This window comes from Lissotriton helveticus, chromosome 6 (assembly GCF_964261635.1).
Source record: "Lissotriton helveticus chromosome 6, aLisHel1.1, whole genome shotgun sequence".
NCBI lineage: Eukaryota > Metazoa > Chordata > Amphibia > Caudata > Salamandridae > Lissotriton > Lissotriton helveticus.
This window is the reverse complement of record NC_136067.1, coordinates 2,083,066,567-2,083,087,286: the sequence shown is the minus strand read 5'-3', so window position 1 is coordinate 2,083,087,286 and position 20,720 is coordinate 2,083,066,567. Positions and strand designations below refer to the sequence as shown.

Genomic DNA, 20,720 nt, shown 5'->3' with positions numbered 1-20,720 from the left:
CTGCATACCCACCTAAAATTCACCCCAAGGTTTCTGTAAAAGAAGTAACACATAATGAATCTGTTTTTCAGACATCAAAGAAATTTCAGAATCAGTTCTGCAGTGTGTACTACCATCCCTAAGTTATTCTTTTTGGGAATTTGAGTGCCACTTAGAAGATCTTGCTGGTCAATCTGCCACAAACGAGGGCCCATTGGCGCCAATAACCACAAACAAAGAAAAAGAATATGGAAAGTAGGTATACAACCCATCATCTCTCTGCTTAGCAGCAGGTAGAAGTACCCAAAGTCTTTAATACCATTCCTTATGAAGGGAAAGGAGGAGAAACTTCATAAATAAACCCGTCTCTTTTTCTCAAAAACAGAGAAAAGGTGCTTGAACTCTATCAAAGGAACCAAAAATCTCGGGAATGTACAACAAACAATTTCATAATATTTAGAGTTGTTATTAATTCCATTTTTATTTATTTCTTTAACTCAGTTTGACTTTTTTGGTTTTCTTTCATTTTTGTTTTTGATCTTTCTACAAGTCTCCTTTCTCACTCCATTGACCACAATGCCTTTCAACGCCCCTACCAAATGTCAACATTTTCATCATGACAAGTTAAACTAACGTTTTACTGCATGCGGTGTGTTGTACAATGTGGTGCTGGCGAGTTTAATAATAATCTGATGTTTCATTTCTGCCCAATGAAATGTAGGAAGGAGAAAGGAAGAGCATATTGCATTGAAACATGTCTTTCTTTTGTACCCAGCCTCCGTAGGAAGCCCATCAACTTACCTGCAGGTTTTAAAACGTGAACATGCACCAGACCTTCAAACAATATAATCTGTTCATTGTTTGCTCAGCAAATGAGTGAAAATGGAAATATATGAAAGTAATAAGAATACTGAAAGGCCATACTTTACTGTATCATGGTGTAGTCAAATTAATATAGGTAGAGGAATTTTAGATGTTTGTGTTGGTATTTTATTACTGACTACAACTAATGTTTTCAGTATAAATAAATTGTAATCTTATACACCAGCCATGCATTTTTCTAATAGGGCACTCAAGTATTATAAATAACCAAACTTTGATCGCAGTAATACTTTGTGAGCCTTTCATAGTAGCACAAACCAAACAATGGCTATACTGCATGTTCCTTATTGAGGTGCTAAACTCCAGCAATAAAGTTGCAACCCTTTCATTAGTTGATTTTCTAAAAAAATGTAGAGTTGAGTGATTTGGGTTCGTTTAGAGTGGCTCCCTGTAGCTGGTAACTGGGTCCATCAAGCTGAATCTTGCCATATATCTAAACATATGAACACAAGTGAAGTAGTCCACCATTGTAACAGGCACTACACCCCTTGGCCCCTTCATTCACAATGGTACACCCTTCCATCCCTTATTCTGTATTGGGGTGCAGGTGCCATACTGATACTTCATGGTTGTCTAGGGAACTAAGGATAATTGGTTGACTTAGGAAGCATTGGAGACAAACCAACACATTTTTGCTACATTGGGTAAAATCTCAGATTCTCCGCAGTAAGCAACACTGTTCTTTTGAATGTAGAGCACCTAGATTGGAAAATACTTTGGTTCCATAAATTCATCTAGTGGGGTGGACTCCCTGGATGGGTTACTGCAATGCCTAATTAAATTTGGTCTGGTATTCCAACATCCACATTTACCAGATGCTAGAACACTTGGTCTAACCAGCCAGGCACATTGAGCTGATACATCTATATGTCTCAACCACAACTCCCCTCCTTGACCTTTGCCATGCCTAAACCTCTCCTACAGAGTGGGACGAATTTAGAAAACCACCAGCCAGCCCACAGCCTGTCTTGTCCTTTGACACACTACCCACCTCTTGCCTCATACCCACTCACATACCCACTTACTCATGGCAGGCAGTAAAGAGGTGCATTAATGTTCATGGAAATGTGTCTGCATGGTTATTTTCAATCCATGAGAATTAACTTAGAATAGCCTGAATAGATGCATGAACATCAGTCAGAAGTGTTGTTTTCAGCCACATGGTATTTAAATCCTTCTCACGTATAATCCTAATTGAGGCCAAAGTGACCCTTTTTAGTTTATGCAGTTTAGTTCTGTACAGTCCTTACAATTTCCATCTTAGAAATTTGAAGCACTTTTTTCGCATAATATTTGCTGTTTTAGAAGTACGACAACTTTGCTCTCATAAGTTAGCAGTTTAAACAGGTTCTTAAAATATGCTAGTCTACAAAAGCCTAATGTAAATTAGGGAAAACTGAACAGATTTAGTATGTGTGGACGTAGGCAGTGGACACATTGATGAACCTGGTGATAATCCAAGGGACGCTTAATAGATGGCCATTATGGCGATCACTTTTTAATTTTACCAGACTGTTAAAAACCCATTATCACTATTGAATTATGTAACGTCAGATGCGTTCAATTCTAAAAATGTGCACGCGAAGCAGACTTGCTCCCTGAGCATTGATACGCCTTCACCATTAAATTTACTTCCTGGGTATTGAAGCCAAAATTACAGTAGATGAAACATTTACTAGGTCTAGACGCTGTCACAAATGGAGTGAAACCAGTTCCTTCAACATGGCTTCAAGGCCTTTGAAAGAAGTGTGTAAAACATTTGCTCTGTAAGTTTTGTTGAGAGAAGAACTTCATAGACAATTGCTGATGACCACTAGTGTCATGGCCTTAGCTTGATCGAACAGAGTAGGTTGAGGATCATCACGCCTGCATATAGGCCATCAAGTCACAGTTGCAAGATAGATTTGCAGTTTACCAAGCACTCACCTTGTTACAACCGTGAAGACAATGCTGGACCTCCAAACCTACCTAAGGCAGAGACTGACCAACAGTAAAGTCAACCTTTGCTCAATACCTGCCCACAGGAGGAAGAGGGAAATAGAATACACAAGAGAAGGTAGTTTTGTGTCACAGGGAAAACTGCTCTGCTGTCTTGCGCACTACCTAATGGGATTGGGACTCCCTGGACCTCATCATCCTATACATGGGCGAAGCACTTTAAACAACAAAAATAACATTGCCCTCTTGTTCTTAAATCAAAATGCTTTCGCAGTAGTTTGCATGATTATGTACACATACAGATCTTCACAAACATGTTGCATAAAAGAACGAACAGGAGATAGTATCAAGAATCAACTAGAGATTTCGGACACTCCATACATACAAGATTCAGATGAACCTTGATTAGTGTATGAGAAGTTTTGTTCTGAAAATGGATGGGACAAGTCTGGACATCATCATGCACATACTTGAGCAGTGGTTGTCACCATAGCCATCACTGACAATTAGATAGAGTCTTGTGAATACCAGGAGGACCAGCCAGGGGAGTGTCATGACACCAATTAAATGTGTATTGTCTTAATTTTTTTGTGGGAATAATTAAAGTGGTTTCTTGGTATGGTAGTTTATTATAGACATGATTACCTTTACTAGTTACCCAAAATTCTATGGCCTCCTGACACATGCTTCAACTAACTCAGTTAAAAAATTGACTCTTGTTTGCAAAGACCTACTATATGTTCAGGTACTATGATGTTCTGTAGTGCCTGTTCTTGAGGAACCTGATGAGAGTAATCCCACATAGATAGCAAGTTTGCCTATGTCTGTTGTGTGCCTGGAAGGTAAGTAATGATGCCATTGTACTAGATGAAGAATAATGACCACCTCTCTTGTCTAGGAGTCAATGCTCTCAGTGGTCGCACAAACTGGATATTCTTATGATTGTTTTATTTTGTAATGACAGCTGCATTCCTAACAGGTATTTCCACCACTCTTGGAAACAAATGTGTTTGTCAATAGTTTCTCTTCATCAACGGTATACTTCTGTTCAGCTGGCAACACATTTGTAGAAAGAAATGCTACCGGATGCATATGTCCTGTCGTACTGTCACGTTGCAAAAGAATACCACCTGTTGCAACCTGAAAGGAATCCACCTCTACAAAATACTGTAAAGTGGGATCCGGGTGTCTGAGTGCCACAGCTGTGGTGAATTTCTACTTAAATATTTTAAATTAGTCATTGGCCTTTTGAGTCCAAGTAATCAGCACCTTCTTTCATAAACAACTGGTGGTAATTAGCCTTACAATGTCTGAGAAATGAGAGATAAAGCATCTAAAGAAGTTTGTAAATCCCATGAATTCATGCCTCCTTGACTGTGGTCGATGCTGGCTAATCTGGTATCACTTGTACCCTTTCCTGATCCATTGTAACACATTCCAGGGATATAAAATATCCCAGGAATATCACAGATTGAGTGTAAAAAGTACATTTGTACATTTTAACAAAAAGGGCTTGTTTATTTGCAACACCTTTCTAATGTTCTATGTGTTCTGCCATGTTTTGAGAGTAAATAATGATGTCAACGATACACTCAACTATGCAAACATCCAGTAAATCTTGCAAGACCTCATTTATAAAATACAGAAATGCTGCTGGGGCATTACAAAATCCAATGGCATGCGTGTATACTCAAACTAGCAGCCCGTCGCCGTCGTTTTCCGGGGTAGAAAAGGTATGTGTGTAATGGTGAAGTGTAGTTGTTTTTGTTGTGTGTGCGTGATCGTTTATTTAGTAGTTTGAGTGCCTGCGCGTTGTCCGGTTATTTACTCCTTTGTTTGTGTGTGCTTGATGCTTTCAAATATTTAGTGTGGCGTGAATGTGCGTTATGTTTACTTCCTTCGTTGTCTGTGCGTGCAGGTGATGGTGTGGTGTGCTGATGCCGATGCTGTGAGTGTCCGGAATTTGCCCTAGTGACACATTGCTGAAACGCGCCTCACCCGTCCTGGCCTGCGCGATGCTGTGCGTGCCCCGAATTTGTCCCCCAATGACAGAGTGTGCACACGCGCCTCAGCCTCTGCACCCGATAATGAGGGCACCAACGTTCAGCGTGTGTGGCTTCTCCGTGTCATCGCGATGCTGTGCTGTTGCCGATGGTGTGCGTGGGCCGAATTTCACCCCCAATGCCTCAGTGTGCACACGCACCGCAGCCGTCCTGGCCTCACAATGTGCCCGGGTGCCTCATTACGTGGACGTGTACGTGATAGGACGCTATCACGTGATAGGACGTTATTCTCATGGATGCTATTCTCCCACACCATAGGACGCTGATAGGACGCTATTGTCATGGATGCTATCTCGTGATAGGACGCTATTCTCATGGATGCTATTCTCACACCCCATAGGACGCTGATAGGACGCTATTGTCATGGGCGCTATTCTCACACACCATAGGACGCTATTCCCAGGCTGCAGGCTAGGACGCTCCTCAGAGCTGGAACTACTTCCAACGGACTACATTGTCCCAGAACGTTTTTTACCCTTACAAAGTATATGTTGGGCTGCTATATAGCCTATGTCCATCTGCTTATACTCACCTTTCCAGCACTGTATTGGGTATTCTGATTGGTGCTGTACTTCTTGAGCTTACCCGCCTCAAAGGTCCCCAGTTCTCTCTTTATAATAGTAGTATAGATAACCCAGATTTCGTTTGGAAAGCTGATCCTATCCATCACCTTCTTTTACACAAATTAAATGATATGCACCTCGCAGGTATAGTTTTGTGTTCACAGTGGACTTCTTAACCTGATAAAATCAGGGGAAGAGGATATTAAGCATGGGCGGATTTTGCGGATCCACGATTCGCGGATTTGCGGATTCACGGATCGTGGATCCGCAAAATCCGCGGATTTTGCGGATTTGCGGATCTGCGGATTTGAGGCGGGGCTTCCATGCGAGTGCACATGCCTCTTGTGTGTATAAAAGGTCAGAGACCGATCAGAGAAGCAGATGAAGATACAGAAGCTCCTGGCCACAGGAACAGCACGAGGATTGCGCTCGTGAAAGTCAAGGATGCAAAGGCCTCTGTCCAGCATCACAGCTGATTTTCGATGGTATATTTGGGAAGAAGGCACATCTGCCCAGCCTTGACAACGCTCACGATTGTTTTTTGGGCCGATGAATGAGTCACTGAATTTAAGCTTCAACTAGGGCACATGCTTAATTGATATCTGTAAGTGCTTCCGGTTGAGGTTTAATTTTTGTGCCAGGACCATCGTGCCAGAATGAACCCTGCCCTTCATATTTATTCAAGAAGACGCCACCGTTTTGTGCCATACCTCTACTCAACTGGAGTACTTTATACAGGATAATCAGTAAGTGCTACCTCGTTGGGTAAATGTATAGTGCTTTTACTACACTACAGCTGCCTAAAGTGCCAGAGAGTTGTCTACAGCGACCAGGTGTGTGGTACTATGCAATCGCGCCGAAGGGCGCAGGGGTCCCTTGAGTGAGCTATCATAGTGGGTAAATGGCGGGAAGATGGTGCACACCGCGAGTGTGTGGGCGGGGCCAAACGGACGGTGCTTCCATGCGAGTACACATGCCTCTTGTGTGTATAAAAGGTCAGAGACCGATCAGAGCAGCAGATGAAGATACAGAAGCTCCTGGCCACAGGAACAGCACGAGGATTGCGCTCGTGAAAGTCAAGGATGCAAAGGCCTCTGTCCAGCATCACAGCTGATTTTCGATGGTATATTTGGGAAGAAGGCACACCTGCCTGGCCTGTTGTAACTATTTTACGATGGCGCCGGCAAGCTGCCAGCGCCATCCTAAAATAGTTACTAAATTAGCTTCAACAGGAAGCTCTAATAGATAAAATAAAGCAGGTGCTCGAGCACCTGCTTTATTTTATCTATTAGAGCTTCCTGTTGAAGCTAATTTAGTAACTATTTTAGGATGGCGCTGGCAGCTTGCCGGCGCCATCGTAAAATAGTTAAAACAGGCCAGCAAGGCTTGAACTTTTGCCCCCGGAATCCGCCGCTCGCGGATTTGCGAATTCACGGTAAATTCGCGGGAGTTGGCGGATCGCGAATTTACCTAAAATTCGCAAAATCCGCGAGCGTAACGGATTTTACGCTCATGCTTAGAGGATATGCATTCTCGATTGCCGCCTTATTCAAGGCACCAGAGTCTATGCATGCCCTTAACTCGCCATTTTTCTTCATTAAGAGAAAGAGTGATGAAGATGCAGAGGAGGTGGAATGGCAAATGAATCCCATGGCTAAGAACTCATCCAAATAAGCTTTCAAGTGATGTGTCTCAGGTTCTGAGAAAACCTTGAGGTGACTGCAAGGAAGTGCTATACCCAGAATAAAATATTTGGGGTAATCATATTTTATATGGGGAGGTAATTGGAGAGATTTTTGCTCATGAAAAACATCTAAAATATCTTGATATTCTACTGGATTTTGTGTAGTACATCCTAGTTTCAGAGCTGCACACTTCAACGGAGATAAAACTTGCGGTGACTAACCAAAGCGGGAACTCAGGTTGACAAGGTATTTTGACCAATTGATGAGTGGCTTGTGAAGCTGAAGTCAGGGTGCCCCTAAAATAGCACCAAATGGAGATGTGTTAATCAGATCAAGGGTCCTCTGTATACCCATTTTCACATATTAGAATAATAGAACAGCTTGATATTGAATCATTCCTGAAGAGTCCTCGGAGCCATCCACAGCACTAACTAGTTCCTTGTTACTTTTCTTAACACAAGGTATATGCAAAGAACTGGCCAAAGCTAGATCAAAAACATTTCCCTTAGGCCCGAAATCAAAGAGTATGAGTAACACCTTCTTCTATTGATTTCAAAGTATTAAAGTAACTGTTATTGAAAAAGTTTGTGGGACCTTCTGTGAATGCTGGCTAAAAATGGTGGCGTCTGCATGCAGACCTTACCCAACTGGTTTTTCCTCGACGCCAGCATGGCTCTCTATTTGACTGCATTGAACAAGACATTACAGCACCATTCTTTCATATCCCTTATGGTCGAAAGTGCCATGCAATATCACAATACAAGCATATATTTATACTTTATCTTCAATCTTTTTGCTTTATAGTTAAAGGACCATGTAAAATCCTTATATGCGTAGGTTCTGCATTATCTTGATTCTTAATCTTGATTTATCTACCTCCCCGCTGGACATACCACTAATAATTAAGGTTCCCCTCAAGGGCGTTCTCCTTCGTGTTCAATTAACCTGTGATCTAACCGGACAATTAAATCAATGAACTCAGACATTCTGATAGAAGATCCACAAGGTGTGATAAAGATTCTTTCAAGTCATCTCTCAGACCCGTTTAACAGAGGGAGGTTCTCTTCTCTTCTGGACATTGTGCTTTCTTAATAAGTCTAAAAAATGTTATAATTTAAGTCACAAGGACCTTACTACCCTGAAGTTCAATAGCTCATTATAGCTAGCCTGAACAAAAGTGTGTTCAGCTAAGACGCATCAAAAATCATGTAAGACAGAGTAATTCTTTTCAGTGGGAGGAAGAGGCCTATTACCAGTTGTGCCCCCAAGATAGAATCATCAGGAAGGATCGGAAAACTAGAGACTAGAGTTCCTAGAGTTTCTCTGTGACTCAGGAGGTGAGTGCAGGGACAATGCTTGGACAAGACTGGAACAAGGCCAAGTGCTGACTCTGGGCTTACATTAGGGGTGGGCAGTAAACTCAACTCTGCTGGTGGAGTTCATGGAATTTTTGTCACTCTGCACTCCGCTTGGAGAGTGGAATTTGGCAAAAAATCCACCTAGGCTGCTTAGCAGAGGTTTCTGGTACACACCACTAAGTAAAACACAATGCTGTTAACCACTACTGTGCTTGGCAAGTTTCTATATCACAAGTTATTACTCAACAGTACTTTTACTATTGAAATTAAACCATTTCTGCCCCACCAGGACCAAATCATTTTGCCTGTAGGTTGGATAGGTACAAGACCTCTGTAGCTGCTGCACAAACCCACTGATAAGCCTTACCAGTTCAAATTGTGTCTGTATTTATTTGCCTTTTCAAAGGCCTTCACTGGGTCACTACAGTTCAGCTGGAGCACATTTCTCAGGAACTCCATAGGGACATGCCTTGGGGGTCGCATATGGGGGTCGGAAATAAAAGCATTTCTCAGAGATAGCACATGGTTGAACTGGGCTATATTTTCTGAAGCTAAACTTTGTCTACTATTTTAAGTAAATAGGGCTTAGAGTCAAACATCTTGGATGGTTGCATGGGAACACGCATGCACCAATTATGATATACCCCCTTGTGCTGCTTTATGCTACTTTCAAGTAATTTTCCAGTGTAGATCATTGGTCACATTTAGCGCTGAGAGGTAAATTAGTAAAGAAAGATTTAGCTGTGATTTCCATCATGTTTGTTAAACAAATAAGGCGCTAAAACATAGTAAATATACTCCAAAGTCCCTAATGGATATCAATTAGGCAGGTTGCCTTTTAAGACCCCATGTAATTTTCTACAATCACAGGACTGGAGACCATCAAGGAGCAGCAGAAAACCATCCCTGCATTTGCATTCCCTAGAGGGAAACATCTTTTTAAAGCAGCCTCAAAAAATGAAAATGTTCTCATTTTGCAAGATATCTAGGTGAGCATGTAATGGTACCCTGGATACATCTCATTGTTAGTCTTAAATAGAAGGGGAGACTCCTTTCGCAAACCCCACAAATTTCGATTCAGAAGGAGTTGGGGTTAGAATGCAGCTTCCAGTGTTCTACAATGGTTGAGCTTTTCTCTAAACAACATTTTCTCTTCTAACAAAACATTTTCCTCTGTTCTCTCATAATTCGGTCAATGGGCCAATCTCCAGATTACTGAGCACTTTACAAATGGGGATTAGGAAGGTTCTTTTAAAAGATGCAAGGAAACCAACTATGCTGCCTTACACACGCTGGTGTGCGGTAAAGGGATGAGTTGGTTGTGCTGTTTCAATCTCTACCCAAATAATAGAGCTGGCTCTGTGGCTCGCAAGTGAATCAAATTATGGTTGCTCCACCTGTCTTCCACCGAACCGCCATCCCCCACTATCATGGACAAATGTTTGCTTCCAAGTTTAACATCTAAATTTGATAACTTTAATTGTTCAGAGTGTAATTTTAAACTCCTTTTTTCATTTGGTCACATAATCAATGAGTCTGTTAAATCTTTTTTCGAAATAGCCTAACTCATTCTGCAGCTTGTGTCACCCAGAAAACAGGAACATAAAAGTACTGGAATACTTCATAAGAGCCCCTTTTAGAGGGTCTTTGACAGTCTTATAAGCACATGTAAGTGATAATTGGACTTTTAAATGGCCAGTTTTACTCTAGGAGAAAGTATAATACATCCCCCAAAACCCTTCATTGAAGAAGCCAGGTTTGTACACTTCACATGCTTGCTGCAATCCCCTGTGAGCACCGCCCCTGCTGTCACTGGTTGAAGCTAGGGGTAGGAGTGGCCATTGCCAGGGTGAAATTGGGTAGTGCAGAGTGAAAGGTGGAGGTGGGCTCTTAAGAATAATTTTGGTCACCTGTACCTAGGTGTTTTTTAATTAAGCAATATGAAATGTAAAACTATACCAAGAGAAATTGTTATAGTTTCACATGCCTAGACAGGGCAGGGTTCAATAAATGAATCACACAGAGTGTTCCAATGCAGAGTGTTCCATAACAAAACAGCATAGATTTATGTGGTATTTTTTATTTTATTTTGAATAAGTAATTTGTTTCTCCAGTGCACTCCGACTGTGTGTATGCTAATATGATTCTTAGTGTTTCTCTCTTTCTTACAGGCATGAATTACTTTTTGGCAGCTGTGCCATTCCTTGCAGCTGCTGAGGCTGGCATTTTTGAGAATTGGCAAAAGGAAACACTAATATTACCTCCAAAGGAATTCTCTGATAACTTTTGTTACACTTACACAGGTTGCTATTCATCCCTTTCACTTCTAATGGACAAATGGAAATTATATTTTGAGGTAAAATATTTTACTTTTGGTATTTGGTAAGGCATTAAATAGAGAATTGGTATGCTTTTGTTGTTCACATGTATAACTATGAAGCACTAGGTAGTGTATTTGAAAACATTGGCAACATCATGAAATATGCCCAACAACAGACACTGCCAAAAATGTTTAAACCAGATAACTTTATATTGTATTTCTATTTTACCAGTTCCATGTATTTTTATTAGCCAAGGAGAAGAAATTGAACATGCTAACAACTGACTTTTTTTAGTTGAATTTACATATTGTTTGATTGCGCAAAAATACAATTATAGTGGGGAAAAGATGAGGGTATTCCAATACACCTATCTAAAGATAGTAACTGTGCTTAACCCAAGTTGACTAGAGTTTAGATTTGTATTACTGGGGCCCTGTTTGGGAATATGCTGCTGCCAAAGAGCCCAGTTTTTGGAATATAAGCTGTAGTTGTCCTTCAGTTCACGGAGCACCATCTGAGCTTAAACCTGGATGGAACCTGAACTGTTGATGTACAGAGAGTGTGTAGCTGCAGGCTCCTTCTGATTTGAAGTTAGCATGAATAGCCTGCCTATTATTTAACATAAAGGCCTTGGTGTGAAGGCAAAATGGCTGCCAGAATGTCCCAGAAGCAACTTGCAACAAGTAGATACTTCTTTCACCTCAATAATAAGTGACAGTAAAGAAAGTGATGGTACCATGTCAATGTTTACATCAGAAAAACATGCAGATATCGGACTAGTCACCTATGAGGAGAAATGTCAGTCCTGGAAAAATCATCCTGTCAAAGCAATGAAATCATAAAAACACTGTCCAAAGATTACATTGACAATAAATTAATGTTTAATACATTTTATTATTTATAGTGGTGTCTTGATAAATATAATGTCTGAAGAATAGTACAATGAACTGTCTCCAATTTCCCTTTTTATGCCGTCAAAGACCCAAGTGTACACTTGGGCTGCATATACACACATGAACAGTCAAGGTTCATTTATAGTGACAGTGAAACATAAGAAAATAAAAATACAAGCACTGATCCATGTGTTTCAAGATACAGGGGCTAGCGCCTGCTTGCTCAGTTTCAACTCAGCTGCTGACAGTGAATATGAATTTCAACTTGAGTGCTCTTAACAAAATAGAAAGTCAAACCCCTCCAGTAACACATGGTTTAGGAAAGTTAAAGACTATGAAAGTAAACCTGCATATTGGTGAGAATGTTGGCCCTGCTCAGAGACCCAGATCAGTTGCTTTTCATTTACAAGAAGGTGTTGGAAAAGAACTTAAATCATTACTTAAGCATGACATTATTCAATGTTCTGCTGGTCCAATGCCAATAGTAGTACCACCTAAAAAGGGCCATCAAGGAGATGTGTGCATATGCGTTGACATGCACCAAGCAAACAAAGTGATTGATCAAGAACCACATCCATTGCTGTGATCCAGCGCCCCTATAGAAAATATGTCATAGCAACGCTACCCAACTCCACAATATTCACCATTAATCATGAAAAACTCACAAGGCCCATAAACTAATGTGACATATGTTGAGCAACTGAATGATGTGACCTAATTAATAAAACCTATTCACAAATTATATTCACATTTATATAAAACCGCAGTATAATGATTTCACCATGGTTTTTTGTAAAGTTTTGCATTTAATTAAGTCACTTAGGCAAATGGATCTACTGATGGTAATGACCATGAAATAACAAGACCAGCTTGTCTTTTCAAAAAATCTTATTTATTAACTATTTATTCAAAGAAAGTGCATTTTATTAGAGGAATAGCAAATTAGACTGACAGTTCCAAGCAAAATCAAATAACATGTTAAGTGAAAAATAAACAGTTTTCCATCACCTAAGCCCTATTTTCCCTGTCTAAAACTCACATCACTTAAAGGAATAATGGTAAAAGTTATTTAACCCTATTGATCCTTACGTGCTCCAAAGAGTCCGTCAGCACGTCACGCCTAACAGGAATCGGGAGAAGATGAGCAGCAAGAGCCCCCTCCCTCCCATGGGGACAGTTTTTATACCTTTTCTAACTAACTAAAGTATCTTTATCGCACATTTTTTCTGAGAATCCAAACTTCCAATTGGCTGAGCTATGTCAGTCCACTATTAGGTCATGCTCTCCTGACCAAGTCCGGGGCCTCATCATAGCCCTTATTGTTCTTAGTTTCACCATCCTTTTTGCTTCCTCAAAAAGATACTTTTCCCGGGGAGAAACTTTTCACTTCCTAATCTTGGCAGGCCATTCAGCATCCTGTCCTTGGCTATGACTCCAAGAACACAACCGACTCGACCATAATTATTTCTGCACAAAACGTTGTCAGCTCAGCAAAATACTCTGCACAAGAGTGAAGGCTTCACTCTGGTCAAGTTTCATAAAGTACAGCACTGCCAGCCATTTTCTTTAGGCTCATTCGTAAAACTAATGTATAAACAAACACAAAACATCAATTAATGAAAGAAATAGAGTTCGTTCTGTCACCCACCCACCTTTGCTAATTATTAACCCATTAATAAATGTTACCTAGCCAAAGCATTTCAGCAACAAATAGAATTTTGCAACATGAAGACAAAAAGACAAAACATGAGCACACGCAAATAAGCACATGCCATTAATAAAACAGCCGCTTTTAATTAGGACAAAGACAATAGACAAAGTTAGTTTATTATTTTTTTTACAAACAAGCATTTGCAAAATAAAGCACATATATGAGCACACATATTAGTCCCTTATGTAATGTTTTGCAATTTAATCTAGGTTGGTTTAGTAATATTCACTATATTCACGTTAATACAATTATTTTATTATGGAAGTTTAACTTTGCGAGTCAAAAACTAATTTATTTTAAAATCTCGCACCATCAACTCCCTCATCTGGTGATTTCAAAATCACCAAACTACACCCAAAAATTTTGCAACATTTTTTTTATCCCAAAGAAGAACATGTTTTGATTTTCACTCTGTTAGTATTTCTAAAGTCTTGTCTCAGCTGTTTGTCTGCAACTCTCAAATTGAGTTCTACGAAACTCTTCCAATTCTTTCTCTCTCTCCTGTTCCTTTCTGAGTTTGTATATTCTCTTCTTTTCCCTCTGGTATTTCTTTCTCTTGTGTAACATGCAACTAATCTTTAACAACAGTATCACGAAGACTATAACTAATAAAGGTGTCAGTATTTTGCCAAGAATTGAACCACCAATCTCTTGAAACCAGGTTTTGATTGCTGCAAATCTTTTGCTCAAACGTTCTAAAAAATCATCCTCTTCTAAGGGTACAATTTCTGATTGCAACTCAGTGATATTTTTGATATACATCCTAATACTCTGACTCATATCAGGAATATAGGTACAGCAGTGTTGGACATGCAAAATGCCACAAACTCCTCCCTCTTTTGCTAGCAGCATATCTAAAGCAAGACGATTCTGCATTACAATGGACCGTATAGCAATGAGCTCAGTATCCATCAATTGAAAGCCACTAGCTGTGTCAGTTGACAACCTGTCAACAATTGTGGACAATTTTCTAATTCTACCAGCATTCGGGGTTATACCCACTAAAGGTATTACTGCTTCAAAAATGTTTCCCACTATTTCTGAAAAACGTTCTCTTTTAAATCTATTCAGATGATTGCTGATTTCAAATGAACCTTCTGCCTTTCTGTCAACATGGAATATTTTTGGAAAAACAAGTCCAACAAAACACGTCCCATACCAGTGATCTGGGTGGTTATAATAAGCTTTGTCTCCACATACAAAATAAATTCCAGGAAAAATTGGATCCTTGCCACCTTTGAATCCCCAACCCCCCATGATTTGAAAAGTGTCCTCACAATGACTTGCACCTACAAAATAATTGTCGAACAATGTATTGTCTCTCCTAATACAACATTTCCACTAATTGGTTTGTCAATGTGAATAGCAACATTTGCAAAAGATTTACCATTAAGTTTTTCGTCCTCTAACTGCCAAAATTTAGATTTGGTCTGTTTGAGCATCACATTTCTTTTATAAATTGCTCTTCTCTCCTCAACTAAATTCAGGAAAGATTTTTCCTCAGATCTCAACTTACAAGTCAAATTATTTTTAAAAGCATACTCATAGGTGAGTTCATTTGTCACGATGAAAAATTCCCTCATCTGTTTGGCTTGTTTGTGCCTATTTCGGCTTTTCTCAATTTTCAGGTTTGCAAAAATCTTGTCATGTTTAGAATAGTAATATTCCAAACGGCCAGTTTGATAAAATAAGCTAGCTATCACACTACAGGTTATGCCATAAGTAAGAGGAAGCATGTTATAGGTAACTCCCTCCGAAACAGAAGCAGGCAATTTCACACAGTATTGCTAGAAAAATCACCAACAGATCTATCTTGATGGATCTCTGGTCTGTGGTCTATAACTCTATTAGTTTTGCTTGTTGCACCATGTTTATCTTTATCTGAAGCCTTACACGTCATATTAGCCTTGTAAACTTCCTTGTCAATTCCAAAAGAAAAAATGACAGCTAAAACTAACCAAAGCAGGATTATTAGGACCACACAAATCAAAGACATTTTACAGCATCTCCTAAAAATGGAACACCTTGAATTGTTATTAGTAAAAATGTAAGGCATTTTCCCTCTTCTAACAAAAGTCTTGCAAAGAAAACAAAATCAAAAATTAAAAATGTCTAAATTTTCTAAATTTCTAATACCCCCCTATTTAATTTTTTTTTAATTAAAACCCTACTTTCTAACAGTTTTTCTTCGACCTTGCGTCACAATTTGTTTTCGAGCTAACACAATATCTTCGACCTTGTGTCACCTAACACCATTTCTTCAGCTTTATGCCAAAACAAAACCTCAAAATTTTCAGAGATATTTCAATCCTTGTCACTATTGTCATCTATCTCTTCCTGACTACTACTGTTCACCTCCACCACAGGTGGGATGATAATGTAAGTCCACTCAGGGGACTTGTATTTTTGGTTTGGTTTCACAATTCTCTTTTCCCTACCACTAATGACTTCTATTTTCTTCCCTGCTTCACTTTTCCCTCCAGTGTCACCTTTTTGACTTGACACTTCCTTCACCTGTTCTTTTGATTTTTTCACCAATTTAAATTTTAGGCCTTCATTTTCCCTTGGCCAGTTATCACCTTTTCTCTGTAATTTCTTCTTTGGCTCAGTCACATTACACTCTGTTCTCCAAGCCCTTTTTCTGAAATTTCTTATTTCAATATCTTCATCACTCTCTTCAGTTTCACTGTCAGAAATTTGAATTCTGGACTCAGGTACTTCTTTACTCAGCAATTTCACTCCGTTAGGAACTCTATCTTTATAGCTGGTACTTGGTAATTTGTCTTCTTCTTCTTCAATTACCTTCAACTTCCCAGTTTCAGAATTTCCGTTCCTGCTTTCAGAGCTTCTGTTCTGCTTTTCAATACTCTCCTGGTCTTTAATCACAACTTGATCAGACTCTTTTTCTGCTTCTTTTTCTAGCACATCTTCATCATTTTCAGAGTCTAGTATCACAATTTCCAAATCTTTATATTCGATGCTTGATTTACATTTGAACTTTCCAGATGTCGACTTTCCTGTCGAGCTTCAGGATCTGGATTTCTCTCAGGTTCTTCTTCGGAATCTGAATCATTTGTGGTGTCACTGTCACTGTCATCAGAATTTTAAGGTGGAGGTACACGAACGGTATGGCTTGCGTGGATCCATCTCTTCAAACCCTTGCACTTCACTACATTTGTTGTGACAAGAATGACTTGTCTTGCTTTCTGCCACCTGGGTACCAGACAATTTCTTCTCCGGTGAACTTTTGTCCTCATCCAGTCACCTGGTAACAGATCACGTGCTTGCTCTTTTTCTCTAGTTAGCACTTCAGTTCCCACCTGATGGAACACAGAAGTCACAATGTCAGACAGGTTCCTGCAGTATTCCAAAATGACGCTATCATTAATAGTCATCAGTTTTCCTACTGGTATAAATGCCTGTCTCATGACCCTGCCCATGAGAATGTCATGTGGACTTAAACCTGTCTTTTTATCAGGAGTACTTCTCAAAGACATCAAAACAAGTGGAAGTGCGTCAGTCCACTTCATACCTGTAGCTAAACACATTTTCCCAATCCTATTTTTAATAGTTCCGTTCACTTGCTCAACAACACCTGATGCTTCTGGTCTGTATGCACAATGTTATGTTATGTTATGTTAATTTCGATTTATATAGCGCCAAATCACCGACAGGTCTCTTAGCGCTTGCTTTGGGAACCCATCCTGGCGTTCCCTGCGAGATTACCCCTACTGGGCATCCCCAAGGTGAAGACCAGGCATCCCGCCGCGGGGGGGGGCGTAGTGGAGATTAAGCAAGCTATTGCCCAGAGCTGCAGAGTGTGAACCCATGATTCGAGTAGGCACCGAGGAGAGAATTATCGAGTCCGTGGACATTTGGGCTCAAGACCCTGCCGCATCGGGAATTGAACCCTGGTCCCGGGTCTGACCTCTGCATCAGGGTCTGCCTCCTCTAACCAGTGAGCCGCACTTCTCCACAATGTAGCTTCTGTTCTATATTTAAAGCTTCACAAATCAATTCTAACAATCTGTTTTCAAAATGTGATCCACGATCACTTTCCAAAGTCACCGGAAATCCGTACCTAGGTATGATTTCCCTTAAAAGTAATTTTGCAACAGTAACAGAATCATTGTGGCGTGTAGTAAACGCTTCAACCCACCTTGAAAACAAACAGATTATCACGAGGACATAATGCAACTTGTTGTGTGGTGGCATTTCAATGAAATCCATTTGTAACCTGGTGAAATGACCCCCCTCCCGTCCTATGGTTCCCATGTTCACAACTGTTTTTCTGTTGGGGTTCATTTGTTGGCAAATCAAGCATCTTTGGCAAAGGGATTCTGCAATAATTCTGAACTTTGGGTTATACCAAGTCTGTCTGAAAAGCCTAATCATGGAATCTCTTCCTATATGTCCCTGACCATGATACATCCTAGCCATGTCAGCAATCATGCTATTTGGTAAAACTGGTCTGTCATCTTTGTATACCCAAATCCCGTCTTCCTCTCGCTGTCTGCAACCTGATTTTAACCATGTGTCTTTTTCATCATCATTTGCCTCATCTTGTAAATCTTTCACTCCCTGCCATGTTTCAACTACAGATGTTAGCATAAGTGAACTCAAGACATGTTCATCATTCTTTTCCCGATTAATTGAACAATTGTTTTTCGCACAGTACCTCGCTATCTCATCTGCATAGGCATTTCCTTTTGTAATAAAATCTTCACCTTTTTTATGAGCTGTACATTTCACGACAGCAATCTTTTCTGGTAGCTGAATGCCATCGATCAATCTCTTGATCAGTTTTGCATTTCTGATAGGAGTACCTGCAGAGGTCAAGTAACCTCTTTGAGACCAGAGCTGTCCATAATCTTGCACAACTCCGTATCCATATTGGCTGTCAGTCACTATGGTGATTTTTAATTATTTTGCTCTTTCACAAGCACGAATCAAAGCAATCAATTCTGCTACTTGAGCTGAACGAATTCCTTCGAGACATGATGCTTCGATTACAGTAGCAACTGTGCAGACAGAATATGCTGCTCTCAGAAAACCCTCCTCTGTTCTCAGGCAAGAACCATCAACAAAGTAAACAAAATCTGACACAGGCAAGGGAACATCTTTAATATCCTGCCTAGGCTTGGTGCAATATTCCAAAACATCCAAGCACTCATGGTCAATGTCGTTTTCATTCCTGATTTCTGTTACAGTACCATCAGGCAATAATGTGGAAGGATTTAAATTCACACACCTTGCTATCGAGATGTTATCTGATACCAGAATAACTTTCTCATATTTTGTAAGTCTGTTACTTGTTAAATGCTGAGTTTTGCTTCTGGTAAGGAGAATTTCAACAGAATGGGGTACATAAACTTTTACAGGAAATCCCATTATAATTCTCTCACTTTGCTCAAGGCTCACACTTGTTGCAGTTACCGCTTTTAAGCATCCTGGTAATGCTTTTGCAACAGGATCAAGTACTGCTGAGAAATATGCTATTGGCTTTCTCAGTTTCCCATGTCTCTGAATTAGAACAGACAATGCACATCCTTCTCTTTCACTGCAATACAACTCAAAATCCTTCTCATAATCGGGCATGCCTAAAGCTGGAGCTTCACACAAACTTCTTTTTAGCTTTTCAAAAGCTTGTATCTCAATTTCTGTGAGAACAATTGGATCTTTTATATCTGATTTTGTTAATCTCTGCAGTGGTTTTGCAATTACTGAAAATCCACTAATCCGTTGGCGACAATAGCCAACCATTCCTAGAAACATTCTGACCTGTCTCTGTGTTTTTGGAGGTTGCATTCCCTGAATCATTTGTATTCTTTCTATTGTCACTTGTCTGATTCCCTTTGCAATTCTGTGACCAAGGTATTTTACTTCTTGTTTGCAAAACTGTAATTTTGCAGGTGACACTTTATGGCCCTCATCTGCCAGATGATTCAAAAGAGTAATTGTATCTGTGACACAGTTATCTCGGGTTTTTGCTGCTACAAGGAGATCATCAATGTACTGAACTAATGTCGATTTTCCAGGTAATTTTAGATTCTCCAAAGACTTTTTTAACAACTGATTAAAGATAGATGGACTCTCTGCATACCCTTGCGGGATACGACACCATGCTAATATGCGGTCTTGGAACTGGAACGCAAAATTTTCTGGCTATCTGGATGCAATGGAACAGTAAAGAACGCATTGCAAAGGTCAATGACTGTATACCATTCTGCATCATGCGGAATTTGGTAAAGAATCACTGCTGGGTTTGGAACAACTGGGCCACATGGAACAACTATTTGGTTAACCTTTCTCAGGTCTTGAACTATCCTGTACGTTCCATTTGGCTTTTTGATCCCCATGATCGGTGAATTACAAGGCCTGCTTTCAATTTCTTTCAGTACACCTTGTTTAATGAATTTGTCAATTACTGGGATGACACCTTCAATGGTATCTGCTTTCATTTTATACTGTGGAATATTTGGAAAATCTATTCCCTGCTTCACTGTAATTTTAACTGGGTCTACATTTTTCATCAAGCCCATCTCATTTCCTGACAAATCCCAAATTTCAGCTTTGACTGTCTTTTTCAGTTCTTAAGGTAAAGTGTCTTTATCAAATGCAGGAAATAATTTACTTTCCTCTGCTTCAACCATTAACATTGTTAATCTGTAAAGCCCATCTTCCTCCAGTGTTTGAAGCTCAATACCCTCCGGGGAGCAATATATTTTACAGTTCATTTTGCAGAGTATGTCCCTTCCTAACAAGTTTACAGGACTGCTGTTACAAACTACAAATCTGTGTTTGTCTTTGAATTTGCCAATTTCGACTTTGACAGGCTCTGTCAAATCTGTTTTAATTTGTTGGTTAGCTACACCTAGTACTTGGATTGAGTCCCCAGAGAGAGGCAGGTTTTCTATTTCCACTGATCTAACAGTAGAACGGGTAGCCCTAGTGTCCATAAGAAAAGTGATTTCTACATCATTCACTTTACCATTTATAAATGGACCTGATTGATCTACCTCAAGAGTGGCTCCAAGCACACACTCTTCCCCCTCTCTTAGGCACCGTCATAAGTAATCCTCAGAATCACTTCCACCATTTTCTGTCATCAAAAATTGTCGAGAAACATTTGGCACATTCACTCTTTGCCGTCTAATTACCTGATCACCTCCGCTGAATCCTGTTTCCAAATTATACCTCTGACCATTCACACAGTTTGGAAGAGGAGGTTGTGGAATCTGACTCTGCTGATTCACTACTGTCGCTGTAGCTGTTGCTGAAGATTTAGCTCATTTAACTGTCGCTGTAGCTGTTGCTGCAGATTTAC

At 39.9% G+C, this 20,720-nt stretch overlaps 1 pseudogene across 1 annotated transcript in view; it reads left to right on the top strand.

Moving 5' to 3' along the window:
- LOC144764023 (protein LEG1 homolog) overlaps positions 1-20,720 on the top strand; it is a 158,236-nt pseudogene that overhangs the window by 59,048 nt on the left and 78,468 nt on the right. The window contains exon 3 of the transcript XR_013596297.1: positions 10,640-10,824. The product of XR_013596297.1 is annotated as a protein LEG1 homolog (transcript). The remainder of the gene's footprint in view (positions 1-10,639; positions 10,825-20,720) is intronic.